This window comes from Balaenoptera ricei, chromosome 17 (assembly GCF_028023285.1).
Source record: "Balaenoptera ricei isolate mBalRic1 chromosome 17, mBalRic1.hap2, whole genome shotgun sequence".
NCBI classification, from domain to species: domain Eukaryota; kingdom Metazoa; phylum Chordata; class Mammalia; order Artiodactyla; family Balaenopteridae; genus Balaenoptera; species Balaenoptera ricei.
Window position 1 is genome coordinate 6,056,499 of NC_082655.1, and position 15,456 is coordinate 6,071,954.

Consider the following 15,456-nt stretch of genomic DNA (forward strand, 5'->3'; position numbering starts at 1 on the left):
TCCCCCCAGAGTTCCCCTCAGCTTCACTGAACTTTACACAGGCTCTCCCTGACTCTAGGCTTTTTACTTGTAAATTCTTCAGTTGTAAATTCTTCCCTTTTTCTTTGAGATGTAAATCTTCCCCCAGCCTCTTGCCAGTTTTACTGCCCAGGACTGTCTTTCTTGAGGTGCTGGGAGCCATCCCTTTGAAATGCAGTCTTTGAAAGGGAGAGCGCTCCCCTGTTTCAGGTCTCTGTGGGAAGATAGAAGCCTAAATTTGATGTGCCCAATTAACAAACACAGATGACCACACAGACCAACCTCTTCCTAAAGTTTGCCAGTACTTTTCCACTAGCTCACACCAGCACTTAAAAACCCTGCTGCCTGCTGTTTCAGTGGAGTTGAGCCAATCCCTCTTTCCTATGGCAATAGTCTTGAACAAAGTATCCCTCGTCTAATAGTCTGATGCATTTTTTCCTTGGTAGGGACACTACTGGTGAGCAAATTTGTTCTTGGATAATCCACTGAGAAAATGTTTTGTCCAGCGCAAAAGGCAATGGATTGACTCTGGAATGAAGTAAAGAGAGTAAACTCAGGGATGAGACAAATGATCTTTCAGTCACCAACCTGGAGGACAAGTAGACAGTCATCTGAAAAAGTAAGGGAATATGAAAGAGGGGCACTAAGACTGATACCGAGTTGTGGGCCCACCACATGGCAGCTGAGGAGCTGCTTTTATAAACAAGGTGCATGTGCTACTTTGCTGCAGTCAGGAATGACCTTGACAGTGGAGAATATGCACCAAAGTTGACACTCCAAAAGATGTGAATTAAGCAGGGTGGGTGCTCAGCCTGACTGAACTGAATGTCATTGATCTCCAACAAACTGCTCCTCCCCCTGGGTGCCCAGTTGGCTAAGGGCATCGATGCCTGTGCTGCTTCCTAGGTAGAACCCTCAAGCATCCTAGGCTTTTCCTCCCTCTCCTCTCCCACCTCAATGGCTCCCTCTCATTCCCCAATACAGCCTCAGGGAGAGGCCGAGACTGGGAAATCAGAATCTTTCCCCTTGGACTATGCTTATTGGGCTTAGTGGCTCACGGATGAAAAGGACAAAGATCAAGTTCATAATTCAGCAGGCTTTCCGTTCACTTCCGTGCTAATGGTTCCCTTCTTGTCCAAAAGCAAGGCGAGAGGAGCCAAAGGATGTGTCACTCCCACTTCCTTCCAGCATCTTTTCTGGCCCTGAAAAAAAAAGGAGGGAATTTGAACTTTGTGAATGTGTAGGAAACTATTGTGCCCAGGCTCTAGGCATAATAGTGTGTGTACATCATATACACAAACCATCCTGGGAAGAAAAGTTACCTGATGTTCAAAAAAGATGAAATTCAGACTCAGAGGAATTAAGCAACTTGTTAGGGACCACAGAGATTGCAAGAAGCTGAGTTAAGATTTAAAACCAGGCACTCTAGGCACCTAAGCCAGTACATTGATGAACACCCTGTACTACAAGACTTTTTTCAGGGTAATTGCTTCTTCTAAGACAGGCAGCTTTTTCCTCGACCTCCCTCTCTTGCCTCACTGGGGATACCTGGGTTCGTTAGGATGCTGGACCTCAGGTGACCGGTTAGGCATTTGAGTGCTGTGCATTTGTCGGCATTTGGGTTAACTTGCTCTGTCTAGTAAAATCCTTTCTAGCAAAATTCGTTCCTCTTGAAAAAATTCAGTAAAGACTGAAAGGTGGGGGAGCAAGATTAGAAAGGTTGAAAAAGGAAAGTAGGTAACTAAGGAAGAACAGCCCCAGGAAACCTGTGTTCCTCTCTCATCAGGGAGTATGGGAAAGGGCCAGATTGGCAGGAATAAAAAGGAAAACCCTTTTTTATTAAGCTCACTTGTATAGTATTATCTCTTCCGAGGTGTTTATGAAGACATTCACACACAGTAAAACTTGCCTCCCTAGACCCACTTATATTGAATTTCTGTAGCTCTCCATCAAATTTTAAAATCCCTGCCTATTACTCCATCTCTACATAAATCATACCCCATGTCCATCAGACTCCAGCTTCGAAGCAGTTCTCTTTAGCTCCTGGTAATTTGTTATAGAACTGTGTATCACACTGAGGAGGCACCTATATCCTGGGATTCCAAATCACCCAGGGATGCATGGAAATTGCCTTGTTTCATTTTATGGGGGGAGAAAATGAACCAGGATCCAGAGGAAGAAATGAAAAGGCCATTTGCAGTTTTACTACTCCAGATCCTCAATTATTCAGCCGCCAATGACCCATCCTCCGACTTAAACATCATCTCGATCCTGCTGTATCCCTGCTCAGAGCCTGTACTAGACTTCTGTGTTGTTGATCAGTCCACACCCCTCAGGGAAGGGGAGCCAGCTAATGAAACAAGATCGTTGACCTAGTGAGTGAGGGAGTCGTGTACAGTGGCTGAAAGAAGCCACCTCTGTGGATTCCAGGAGCTGAGAGCTGAGGACAGCCCTGGCTTTCATAAGCTGGGACTAAATCAGATTTTGTTTTGAAGGGTTTTGATGGCAGACGATGGGCTTCTAGTCTTCAAAATTTTACAAATTAAAAAAAATGCTAGAATATTCCTCTCCCAGACCTACCATCCTCCTATGCTCATTGATTCATTCATCATTCACTGATTCAGAAAGCCAATCTTTCAGTCATTTAGTTGACATAAAACAGTTAAACATCACTGATGTGCCAGTGGAATGTAGGTGTTGGATATAATGGCAGAAAAGATAGGCACGGTTCTCGCCCTCGCGTACTTATATTCCAGTGAAGAATGCATCTAAGAGAAGAACTTGATGTAAACTCATGAAGTTCAGCATATGCATGTAATACCAGAAAGTCATAGGTAAGGCCAACATGAGAAAAACTTTCAAAGCTTTTAAGTTATAACGATGCATTTCCCTTCTTTGGATAGACTACAAGTCCCACATGAGTGGGACTGCACATTGGCCAATGGATTTGTTATTTGCACCAAATGTGTCCATCCTAACAAGCTCGTTCATTTACTGGCATAGAGATATATCAGTGTCTGAATACTGCACTGGCACAGATCATTGATACCACATATCGAGCCACCAGAGAGAAGAGCTGACCCTGTGGGGAGAGATGGGTGAGTCATTAAAAATCAAGAACCTGAGTTTCCATTACTGGAAAGGCTTCTAGAAGTTCTGTTCTCCCTCATTTTCTGAATATTCTGTTCTGTTGTAGTCACTGTGGGAGCAGGAACATTTTCATCTGTGGTGAATCTCTTCGAGATAATAGCCATTCACACACTGTGACCACTTTGATCTCCAAAAACTTGTTTCCAGAGGATTGAGTCTCTCCTTGGTCACATAACCTTACTTCTGCTTTCTTCCAATTTCCCCCCCAACTGTGGTCTTTCCTGCTATGCACTCTCTTCTGGAGCAATCGGCCCTCATCCTGGGCTCTGGGATTGACGAAGAGCTTGCCCGCTGCTTTCCTTCTCCACCGCTGCTCTGGACTGTGACCTTTTCTGCTCCTTTCCTTCTTTCTACCCACTGGGGCATCCCTTTTCATCAAGCTGAGGTTGCAAAGGACCCTGAAGCAGAGGAGCACTCTGGCTCTCATGGTCATCCCCACAAAGATGACAGGATGGCTGCAGACTTCCAGGCGGGACACCCCCGATGCCCAACAGTGATTGAGTGGAAGATGCTCAAAGGAGAAAAGAGATTAGCCACAACACGGAAGCACCTCTGGAATGGATTCACTCAAAAAAGTGGTTGCTGAGCTCAGAAAACAAGGATCAGAGACATATACTTAGCCAGGTAGAATCAGGCTTTGCCCAGTTGAACAAATGTTGAGTGCAGAGGTCAAGAGCAACGTGGTTAAGACAAAGGTATTTTCTGTCATAAGACAGGAGCCACTCTTAACGACTTCCAGAGAACCTGGGAGAACAGTATCCCTCTATAATTGTTACCAAATTGGTCAACCGGACACGAGCCAGAGTCCTGGCTCAGGCTGAGACCCCCTGTCCCGGCCAGGGAGGTTCTTTTTTCGATCGGATTCGCACAGCCAATAAGGAAACCGATGCTGAGACTGGAACAGCACAAACTTCATTCAGTGGCCAAAGAATGGAGAAGTGGGAACCTAGTTCGCGAATCAACTTCTCAACCCAAATTGGGCAGAGACACCAAATATATAGGAGGGTCCAGGTAAAAGAGAGGGAAGTGGAAAGAGTGGGAGGAATATTCATAGTAGCACCTAGTATGTTCAAAGGAGTTTAGATATAACATCTACCTTACTTTTTAATTTTAATTTTATTCTCAAAATAAAAATATTCAGAAAACATAAAAATTTCCCATGTTATAGGGAAGGGAGATACATTTCAAAGAATTCAATGGACTAGCAGATATCAGAACTAAAATTTGAATTTATCTCATTGGCTTATAGATAAGAATAACAGGTAGTGCATACCAGACATGGTAGGAACTCCATAGTTGACCACCATTATTACTGTAGATGTGCTCACGTAAGCTACCTTAATTTATTCTTCTGAAGTTATTATCTTATTCAGCTTGCCTGGTTGCTCCCTTCTCTTTCTTTCTAGGCCCAACCTCAAGGCATCTCCAGCTATTAGAACTGTGGTTTATTAAATGTAGCGTAGACATCTCCCCGTGGAGTGTGTGGCACTGAACAGTGAGAAGGATGTGGGCTGTGGGATCAGGCATTTCTCAGCGAGCATCCTGACTCCATACACCAGCTGTCTGGTCTTAGGAGAAAGCCTGGACTTCTCTGGGCCACAGCAAACATAAAATGGGAAATCATACCCGTCCCACAATATTTTTGAGAGTTTTAAACCCAAGGTACCTACCCAACATGTGGTGGATAGTGGGCAGTTAATGTGTGTTACTTCTACTCTCAGCCTAACCCCAACTTGGATATCGTGAACACAGACAACCAAGCAGTGCAGGAGCCATTGGAGCCCTTGGTGACTGTGACCTATTATTCCCAGTTCTCCTTCTGGGCACATGGCTCTTCTCTGTCTTTGGAAGTTTGCCTTGGCCATGTGGCTGGTGATGGCCTGTCAGTTCTATCAACTTCAAATGGAAGTGCTACACCATTTTCACCACATCCCCTTTCCTCGCAGTGCGCATCACATTGGAGGCTCCAGACAGTGAATGCTTGAATAACCACAGTGGGCAGGATCCCTAGATGAGCTGGGCTGACGTGAGGTATGAGCTAGAATAAGGCTTTTGTTGTGATAAGCCACTGAGATTTTATTCAGCCACAGTGTAACTTAAATATCCTGACTGATACAGGCAAAGTCTACCTTGACCTTCCCTTCCATTTTGTTTTTCACCCAAGAGGCTGATTTTAACCATTTTTTTTTTCTGTTTTCTGAGAGGTCCAGAGGAGCTTGGAAGCAATCTGATCATGTAAGTGAATGATTTATCACTCCCATTTGGCCCTAAGCAAGGATTTGCCCTGTGCCATTCATCTCTCAAGATATAATTGGACTTAAAATTAAAACTGCATTACCTTACAGTTCATTGAGAGGAAACTGGTGGCTTTGACTTAAACAGCAGTTTCAAGCAAGGTATCTATTAGGAGGCTGTGAAAAATTGTTCCAGCCTGCTATCCTCAGAGCCAACATGAGAAAAGAATTGTTTTTCAAACAGTACCTGATTGAGCTTGAGGGCCTCAGGACAAACTTCAGCACTGGGGGTATCAGCTAGTTGGGCTCTGTGGCCCTCCGCACTTTAGCCCAAACTGCTTCTTATGAATCTATGTTTTTATTGTGTTTCATCTTGAGATTTGTTTGCGAAAATCTTTAATTGCTAACATGAAACGCCTTGCAAAAGGCGTGAACAAAGAGATCGGGGTCAAGAAATGTGCAAACAGACTGAGGTCAGAGCAGGCTTCAAAGGGCCCCGGCCAGATGAGGCGGTGGTGTAGGCAGGGTTGGCTCCTGCTTGTCTGCGTTTCAAGCTCATCTTGGTTTGTCCGTTGAGTTCAGGAAGATGGTCAGAGTAGGATCCACTGAAAGTAGAACACCTGGCATCAGCTGCTTCAGAGTTTGAAAGCCAAGATGTGAACAGAAAGGCTTTTTACCTCCTAAGTACTCAAAGTGTAGCCTGTAGCTAGGTCTTCTGGGTTCTCCCGAAGGCAATTACTGACCTGGAGTTTAGAGTGCGGAATAACACCTATGAAATAACACCTATGAAAAATAAAAAGGCAGGGGCTGGAAAGGGTGGGGATCCCTCAGAGTGAAATGCACGCCTGGCACTGCCTCTGTCAACCCGATGGGAGTCCAGGAGTCTCCTTGTCAGTGGAAATGGCCGGACCCTTGGACCAACACCACGCTTGGTCATTCACGGGGGAGGTGCGCTATGAAGAGCATGACCCCAGCTCAACAGTCAAGGTGGTCCCCGAAGGAGCTCACACTGGCTCCTTCAGAGACCATTGTGAGTCCCCGAAAATTAATTAGATGAGTTAATTTTGCAATCAAGGGAGAGAGGGTCACTGTGAAGGGTCACAAGTTTCATCAGGTTTCTGCAGTTGAAAGCAGCACGCTAGATATAGAAGCAAATGAGGGAGTGAGAAGGATTTCAGGTGTGACGTTCTAATTGGTTAAGGGTAGAGGATTGTGAGGGATGGTCTTGGGACTGGCCGTTGTTCTAAGTAACAAAAGCGCTGGCAAGCTGTACAAGGGAGTCCAAGAAGGACTGTGGGGCTAAGAGTTTTGTGAGACACTTTGAGATGCACATGCTTGGTCCTGACAATTTTTCTTTCAATGGTCTTGATGCAAACTCCTGTGAACACTTACCTGGTGTCAAGCCTAGTGCTAGGTACGAGTAGTGCCATAGGAACAGCTGAGCCCTTGCTCCCAGGAGCTTGGAGCTTGAGAAGTGATGGATAGAGGTAAGTGCAGACTGTTCTGGGAGAGTGAGAAGGCATTGCAGAGCAGAGGTAAAGAGAACAGACTGTAAGCCACACTCCTGTCCCTGAAAGATGGCTCGGATTCTTTTTTTTTTGGAAATTCACGTTCTTTTATTTATTTATTTATTTATTTATGACTGTGTTGGGTCTTCGTTTCTCTGCGAGGGCTTTCTCTAATTGTGGCAAGTGGGGACCACTCTTCATCACGGTGCGCGGGCCTCTCACCATCGCGACCTCTCTTGTTGCGGAGCACAGGCTCCAGACGCGCAGGCTCAGTAGTTGTGGCTCACGGGCCCAGTTGCTCCGTGGCATGTGGGATCTTCCCAGACCAGGGCTCGAACCCGTGTCCCCTGCATTGGCAGGCAGATTCTCAACCACTGCGCCACCAGGGAAGCCCATGGCTCGGATTCTTTTTAGCTAAGTGACCATAGGCAAGTGGCTTTACTTCTTTGTCAAAGCATCCTCACGTGAAAAATAGGAATAAAAGCAAGCCAATTTCATAGGACTTTTATGAATATTAAAGAAGCACATTTACATAAATCACTTAGAATAGTTCCTGGCATTGGGTAAGCACTCAATACATAGTTGTTATGCTAACAAGTATCCATTCATTCGGTGGAACATAATTCAGCCACTCCAGATACCTCAGGAATATTACAGGTTAAGGGAATCCACAGATGTAATTCCAAGTGAAGCATAGGACAAGTCTAGATTCAAAATTGCAAATATTAAGCATTCAGAAAGTGTTAACTATTATTACTACTTAAATCAGACTAGGGAAGTTGTCTCTGACAGATACATAATAGGAGCTCAAATGCCAATTTCCCTGACCATTTATACCTTGCATTTAATTCTCCAGTGACACCAAACCACTTTTTGTTCCCATCATATACCCTATGCTGCTTCTTCCTTCCATGCCTTTGCTCAAGATCTTCTGTTCCCCCTCAGTGCTTCTCACGCTCCCTTGTCTGGAGGCGAATCCCCTTTGGCTATTAAGACCCAATGAGCACATCCTCCAGCAAAACTTGAGGTGGCCCTCTTTTGAGGATTACCATAGCACTTGTAAACGTTTGCTTTCGTAGCATTCACCACGCAGTACTGTAACAGGATCTCAGAGATTCCGTGTCCACCCATAGACTATAATCTCTCCAAGGGCAGAAATATAGTTTTGCCACTTTTGCAACCCCAGGGACTGGGACCCGACTGGTATTAAGTAGTTTCTCATCTATAAATTTTGAATAGATGCGTGACTCTTACTTCAGAACAGGCTGACCTCTCACTCTTCCAAGCTTATTAATTGCATCTGTATCTTTTCCTCAGCTAATTTTTCAGCCTAGATTGCTATACTCTTTACCATCTCCCCTTTTCATTTCAAACCCAGCCCTTCCTTAGAAATTCAGTCCATAGTCCATCTCCCTATGAAGACAGGCTTGGGAGACAAGCAGATAGTAATTAAAATCTGGCGTGGTCTGTTCTTGCCAAGTAGCCTTAGACAAAGCTTCTCAACCTTCTCTCTCTTTCCTCAGTTTTCCTAAATGGGAAAAAATAAGAAAGAAAAGATAGGAAAAGGTATATGTGTTCTTTTTCAGATTCTTTTCCATTATATATTATTACAAGATATTGAGTACAGTTCCGTGTGCTATATAGTAGGTCCTTGTTGTTTACCTGTTTTATACACAGTAGTGTGTATATATGTTAATCCCAAACTCCTAATTTATCTCTCCCCTCAACGCTGGCTATCCCCTTTGGTAACCATAGGTTTGTTTTCTATGTCTGTGAGTCTATTTCTGTTTTGTAAATAAGTTCATTTGTATGTACACTTTGCTGTGCACTTGAAACTAACACAACACTGTAAATTAACTATACTTCAATTAAAAAAATTTTAATTAAAAAAGGAAAAGAAAATTTTTATAAAGGAAAAGGTATACCTATATCATGTAAGGAATACAGATATTTAAAAGTGTGAAAGTACCAGCAGTACAATGTCCAGCACAGAGTAGGTATTCAAGCAACAATTGAAATCTACTGCTAAAATGATTAATTTACTACCGGTTTCCCATCGCAGTGATACAGCACTATTCTTTCTCCTAATCTCTATGTGCACATTTCTCTGCATAGCTCACAATTACCTCAAATTTAACATGTCCAAAACTACCCTCATCATCATTATTCCAAACCAGCTTTTCCCAACTAGCTAATGCTGTAATCATTTTCCCTGCTGCTCAGACTTGACAACTAAGATTTCTTAACACCCTTCCTCTCTATTGGTCAGAGTCCTTGGTTGCAGATAACAGTGACATAACAGGGCCAGGAGTCCTGTGGGAATAGTCTGCCCCAGGGAAGAGGAGTATTTTATCACTGAGATCATTTAGAATTACTGGCACATGGTGATAATAAGAAGCAGACTAACTTTTTGTTAATCTTATTACTGAATTTTAAATTATCTGCAAATAATGTACCTCCTTCTTACCTATACCCGGTGCAGACTGTTCCCACCTCTCCACCATGATAGGTATGCTGCTATTAAGGGATATTTGATGGTTCACAGAATGTCTGGAATGGCCATAGGGGTATATCTAACCTGAGCTTCCAAGAACAATACCCACCATGATCTGATCTGTATGGGGATTATTGTTGCCAGAACTCCAGTGTAGAACTCCTCTGCTATAGTAAGAAAGTGCAATGTCACCCACCACCTCTGATCCCAGAGACCCCCTGCTTCATGCAGGTTTGCTGCGATGTCAGAAGAATCAATGCCCTATGCCCAGTCTACACCCTCATAGGGCTCACTTCCAAATCAAAGACTCATGGAGAAGATTAAGCTAGGACAACCTGAGCCTCAAGGCTGCAGCCGAGTAGCACATGAAGCAGAGGAATATAACACACACAGACACACACACACACACACGCACACACACACACACACAGAAGAAATTCTTTCTTTGCATGCCTGTGTGTAAACTGAAACTTGTACATATTGGAACTGTGTCCTCCTGTTGCACAATTGCCTGTCACTGCATGGAAATGTGCAAATCAAGGATATGGCTCCCCTATGCACGAGTTTCCATTAACACAGTACCCTGCTGAAGTGAGAGCTGACTGTACGTATGCACACATTGGGAGGATTCACAAGACTGGCACCACTGAAACATGGGAAGACAGTTCATAAGATTTAAACCTCTACTAATGGCGGGTTCTACCCAATCCTCCCAACCATCGTCTTCCAGTTATTTGTCACATTCTGTCAATTCCACCTCCAGCACATCCCTTCCTTTCTGTCCTTACCCTAACGCCTCAGGTCAAGCCCTCATGACCATCTTGCTGACTGCTGCTGGACCTGTCCGTCTTGTCTCCTTGGCTCCAGTCCCCGCATCCCTGCTTCCAGAGTAAATTTCCAAACATATGACTGTGGTTATGTCATACTCTCAATGCAGTGACTACATATCCTAACCACCATTACTTGTTCCTAACTACCTCACTATACTATTTCTCAAGGGTATTGATTGGCCAGATTTAGGTCATATGCAATCCTACCTCCTAAACCAATCATAGGTATAGTGACTGATATTACTGAGAAGTGGTTAGCTCTCATTAGACATGTGGGGAGAGTACAAAGAAACACTTCCTAAATGAAGAGGGAATCATTCCTGAAAGAAAAGAAGGTTCCTGAGCCAAAACCCAGAAAGTATCCATTATAAGTTCCATACAGTGAGTGTATTCGACAAGGCTCTAAACTCTCTTCCATCTCGATTCCTCCCATTCTCCTTCCTGCACCCTGTTGTATGGTTTTCTTACACTTTTAAGCCTCTGGTCCTGACCCAGGACATAGTTCTTCTGCTTCCCTGAATGCCATCCTCACACCTTTCTGCCTGTGAGATCCCTGTCCTCTTCTTCTTCAATAACCACATTTAACTGGCCCTTCTCCATTGTTTCCTGTGGCTTCATGGGTGGACTAAGCAAGGTTGGTACCATGTTCCTTTTGCATAATACACACCTAATCCCAAGGCATTGTAGTTGTCTGATTCTTCCACTGGACTGTGTCCCCCACTCAGAATTACTCATCCCTGTACCTCCAACCATGTGACCTCATTAGATGGTTAAATAAAGGGGTGAAAAAAGGAATCAAATAGTATAGCAGCTGCTCAATAAAGTCCACTTGAATCATGGCTTATTCTTTATATATCAGGGATGCTGGAAAGATAGCTATTATGCATATACTAAATTCTGTCCAACTGTGCAAACTTTAAATAAGTTAGTTTTATTGAATCTTCTCTATAATCAGCAATTTATAGATGTAAAAATATGAAGCTCAGTGAAGCTAAGAAAGTTGCCCATGGAGTTATCCCTGTAAGTCATGGGTATACAGTTGAATCCGGGTCTAGACTCCAAAATGTGATTTCTTTCCATAATACTGCATTTTACATTAGAATAACCATGTCTCCTTTAAAGAAAAGTGAAACTTAAGAACTGAAAATCTATCACAAACACTTTAAGCATACCCAACAGACATAAAATATGACCATCTACTTTAGCAATTGCATTGATTAACCAATTGATAATCAAGAAACCACACAGCAAACCCATTAACTTGGACATAAAAGCACAAAGGAGGGCCTGGTGTTTCCAGAAATGTTGCTATTGATTAAGTTATTGTCAGCCTGGACTTAGAAATGTGTGAATAGTATGTGTAAGTATGGAATCACCATGTTCCAAATGGTAATTCTATCAGACCACTCAAAACCCTGGGGTGCGATTGTGACACTGATATCCCTCAGCTGCAGGGTTCTTTTGTATCTAAAGAATCATTTGGCTCCCAGGGTCCATTCTTCTTGTTTTCACTTATCCAGGAGTCTGTCTTCTTGTAGTTTCAAATAGCCTCTAACCTCTTTTACTATTTCTTGCATTGTGTGTCTTCAGTAGAAAAATGCACCCCGCAAGGAATAAGCTGCTAAATGAACCTGCTGTTAATAATGCAAAGTCCAGGATGGGCACTGTTTTACGTTGTTATTTATTTATTTATTGCTAAGATACTACAAGAACTTGCTGTGCTGCGAGAAGTAGGAGTCCAGGTGTAAAAATAAGGGAGTCTACTTGTAAAATTGCTGTGATAGAAACTTTTCAAACTTTAATAGGCATGAAAGCATAACTAGAAGAATTCAGGGAAAAAGTCCATGAATAACTGAAACAAATAACATCTGGTTGCAGTATTTTCCACCCTTTAACAGAAAATCTTACCAAGCTTCTTCAATCAATAAGGCTTAAGATGCACACGAAGGAGGAACATTCCATGCTCAGAGATGAGGATGTAAAGGCAAGCCACAGCCATCCTTCCCCACCTGGGTGATGCTATGAGATGATTATGGGAATCAGTAAATGAGGGGAGGTCATCTGATGGATTTAGGCACGGGGCAACCTGGACACTGTGTGTGTGTGTGTGTGTGTGTGTGTGTGTTTGTGTGTGTGTGCTGACAGCAGTGTGCAGAAAGGACTTCAGCTGAGTGAGACTGGAGGCTGGGACATCACACAGGAAGAGGTATTGGCCAGGGTTAGTTAAAAACAACATAAACTGTCTGGCAAATTTGAGAAGGAAAGGTACTTATTAAAAATTATGGGACTTCCCTGGTGGCACAGTGGTTAAGAATCCGCCTGCCAATGCAGGGGACATGGGTTCAAACCCTGGTCCGGGAAGATCCCACATGCCGCGGAGCAACTAAGCCCGTGCACCACAACTACTGAGCCAGCGTGCTGCAACTACTGAAGCCCACGCTCTAGGGCCCATGCCCTGCAACCAGAGAAACTATCGCAATGAGAAGCCCGCGCACTGCAACAAAGAGTAGCCCCCCACTCACTGCAACTAGAGAAAGCCTGCGTGCAGCAATGAAGACCCAAGGCAGCCAAAAAATTTAAAAAATAAAAAATAAATAAATAAATAAAGGAAACTAAAGTATCTAACATATTTCTGGAAGGTTCAGAGACTTAGACTTGAGGCTCTGCAGTCAAAAACAAAGATTTCCTTAGATACCCTCAGGCTCTCATCCTGATTTACCCACCACTGTCCCAGTTTTAAAGCTGAGAGTCTCCTGTCCTGGGATACCCTTCCATCCCAGGCAAACTTGTAGAGGTGGTCACCCTACTCTCAGGGCAGAACTGGGCCTGTGAAGATACCACTTGCTGAGATCAATGGAGACAGAAATTATATTTTGCACATCTCTGACACTGGACATAAAATCTGCTACTAAAACCTGGATAGTCATCCTTCTAGGACACAGTTGATTCCACTGCCACTAAGTCATCACCACAGTTAGTTAGTGTTGAAGGGTCCCTGATTTCTGGTGTTCCTAGCTCCTGATCATCTAATAGGTGCATCTAATTAGTAGATCCTGGGATTGGCTTATTGGAGCTTTCAGCTTAAGACTAAGAGGACTCTCTAAACACAAAGGAGGATCAAATGTTGCATTTCCCTAAAACAATGACAACTCTCGACTCTGGTAGCTCTTGCATTGGGCTCAGAGGAAGATGGCAGAAAGCTGAACCAAGGCTTGGAAAAGATGTAAACTGAGAAACATTTAGAAAGAAATTTGTAAGCTCAACTGAATGTATATAGCCAAGGACAAAGAATCAGTTGTTACCCCAAGATCTCTAGATTAGGTAACTTGAGGGATTTTATTGCAACCTACTAAAATCAAGACTTTAGGAGAAACAGAATGTATATATAGAGGGAGGTAATGAAGTTATTTCCATTGAATTTGAGGTGCCTCTGGGACATTCAGGTCGAAAGACCCATTTGGCTGAAGCTGGCAGAAGTGCTAAATGAGCCAGTTCATAGGAGGGAAAACTGCTAAAGGACAGTGTGTAATGTGGCCAAGGTAATAAAGGCGGAAACAGTATTTACACCTAAATCTGATTCCATGTCCTTGATTTTTCCAGTACTTCATACTGCTAGGATGACTTTTGTACATATGTGTTCCACGGCACAAGTGTGCGTTTTCTGATTTCAGAAGAGGAGACGGAAAGATAACAAATATTTAATAATTGTCTTGGAAGTGACACTATGTGGTAACCATCTAGATGAATTCAAAGTGAAGTATTTTACAGATGATGAAAGTGTGTTTCTGAGAGATTTATCTGCTTGACATTATCTAGCTGGTAAACTGAATTAGATGAGCTTTCCTTTCACTTTTTGTTAAGTGTGAAGAACTTATGGCTTACAGTGGTGGTTCTGGAAGTGTGGCCTCAGAACCAGCAGCATTAGCATTGCTCAGAATCTTCTTAGAAATGCAGATTACCTGGCCCCACCCACATCCCACAGAATCAGAAACTCTGGGGCGGGGCCACAAAATCTATGTTTTACCAGCCCTCCAGGTGATTCTAATACATGCTCAAGTTTGAGAACCACTGGCTTATTATATCTTTCCAGATACAAGAAGGACAATTAAAACATATTTTTCTTCCACTTTTGGGTGAGATAAATAATTTAAATGAGATACCATTTAGAAAGTCCTTAGCAGCGAGCCAGGTATATATTAGATTCTTAATGACTCTAATTGAAATATGATGAACCTAATAATTCAAATAGCAGAACAAATTTCACCGAAGACATTTTAATATTTTTACACTAAAAAAAGCTTTAGTTTGAACTTACAATGAATTTGTATATTTTATGTATTTTGATTCTTCATTTGTTTTTTTATAAAACTTGCAAGGTGAAGTTTATGGCTTCAACTAATTTAGAAATGTTGCATACCTAAAACTATTTGTTTTTAAGATTCCTATCATGTCTGCTAAAAACAAGAGTTAGGAAATTAAAACCTGGACATCTGAAGGTGATTTTAGGAAATTTGATTTATTTATTCCTGTCCCTGTTAATGTTCTGTTCCCAGCACGCAATCATTTCTCTTAATACTAGAAGTTTAGCACTCAGAGTAGCACATTTCTGGTCAATGCAGATAGTCTTAGAAAAGGCTTAATGGTCATTGTTTGTTGGTAATCCAGAGGGGATGCATGAATTGAATAGAAGAAAGCACCAAACACTTTCTTGGCTCCACTCCAGACTTGAGATTCCAGTTTTCAGTGAAGCATGTGGTATAATGGTAGGGACATTACTCAGAGCCCCACCTCCCATGTTCTTAGCTGAGTTCTGCTACTTTTTATGTGTGAAACCCTCGGGCAATAACTTGGTGTCTCCACTCCTCAGAGTCTTTCTTTATGAAATAAAGTACTTAGGCAGTAAGATGGCAAAGATTCCTGCCAGCACTGGTGTGAGCCTAAAAAAGAAAGATTTACCAAATAACAAAGAAATATTAGATGAGGAGAGAGAGAGAATCCATTCACTACTGTGTCACACTTTATAGAAGAGTATAAATTGTTCCCCTGGAGATGCAGATGTTATCCATTACTGTAGATAAATTCAGAAATTTAGTTTACCCTGATTTAGCATTATGCTTAACTGTTTTGAAGACTAATGCAATACAGTCATCCCTGAATGCTGCTTTGTAGTTATATTTAAAAATAAATGCTGTACTGATTTGCTTCGTGAGGTTTCTCTACAG